This window comes from Mandrillus leucophaeus, unplaced genomic scaffold (genome assembly GCF_000951045.1).
Source record: "Mandrillus leucophaeus isolate KB7577 unplaced genomic scaffold, Mleu.le_1.0 Scaffold1121, whole genome shotgun sequence".
NCBI classification, from domain to species: domain Eukaryota; kingdom Metazoa; phylum Chordata; class Mammalia; order Primates; family Cercopithecidae; genus Mandrillus; species Mandrillus leucophaeus.
The window spans coordinates 290,340-290,970 of record NW_012099444.1 but is presented as its reverse complement, the minus strand read 5'-3'; the positions used below and the strand labels follow the sequence as shown (position 1 = coordinate 290,970).

General features: G+C 57.5%; 1 protein-coding gene across 5 annotated transcripts in view; it reads left to right on the top strand.

The window, feature by feature from the left end:
- Positions 1–200: 200 nt before the first annotated feature.
- Positions 201–631, top strand: part of LOC105550231 (phospholipid scramblase 1) — a 39,676-nt gene continuing 39,245 nt past the window's right edge. For 4 of the 5 annotated variants that reach the window (XM_011995118.1, XM_011995106.1, XM_011995130.1 and 1 more), the window contains exon 1: positions 201–593. The gene's annotated coding sequence lies outside the window, so the exon portion shown is untranslated. The remainder of the gene's footprint in view (positions 594–631) is intronic. The other variant, XM_011995124.1, reaches the window with a different exon arrangement.

Below are 631 nucleotides of genomic sequence, written 5' to 3'. Positions count from 1 at the left end.
CAAGAAAGCAAGAAAGAAAAGGCACCATAAAAAAAAAACAATTTTGACCACTCCTCATTTGTAGTCTAAGCTGCCTCTGCTTCCTCGCCTTGAAAAGCCACGGGCTTCCGAGGGATGGAGGTCAAAGTCAGAGTAAAGAAAGTTCCCGGGGGAGGTCACTCCCCAGCTGATGACTTTCCAGTTCCAGTTAGTGACAGAGTCCCAGTTCCTCTCCTTAACCACCGGTCAAAAGTCTCTGGAGTCTCTCCAATGAGCAAGAAAGCAAGTCGGGGGTAGGGGAGGGGCCTCACACCTGGTGGTGGGTGCAGTCCCTCCTCCAGCTTCTTCATCCTGCAATAGTCCCGCGGGTCCCCCGGCGCCAACGCGGGAACCAGGAAAAGGAAACCGCGTTGTGTACGTAAGATCCAGGAAACGAAACCAGTGGCCGCGGCTGTTGGCGCAAGGGTTACTCGCAGACCTTGTTCCGGCTGATTCCGAGAAGGTTGCGCAGCAGCTGTGCCTTGCAGTCTAGAGGCGCAGGAGAGGAAGCCACCGCCTGACCCCGGCTCTCTAGACCTCGGCTCTCTCGGGAGCGGAAACAGCGGCAGCCACAGGTGCGCGAGCGGCTTTCTCTGCCGCCTCCCCGGGGCTC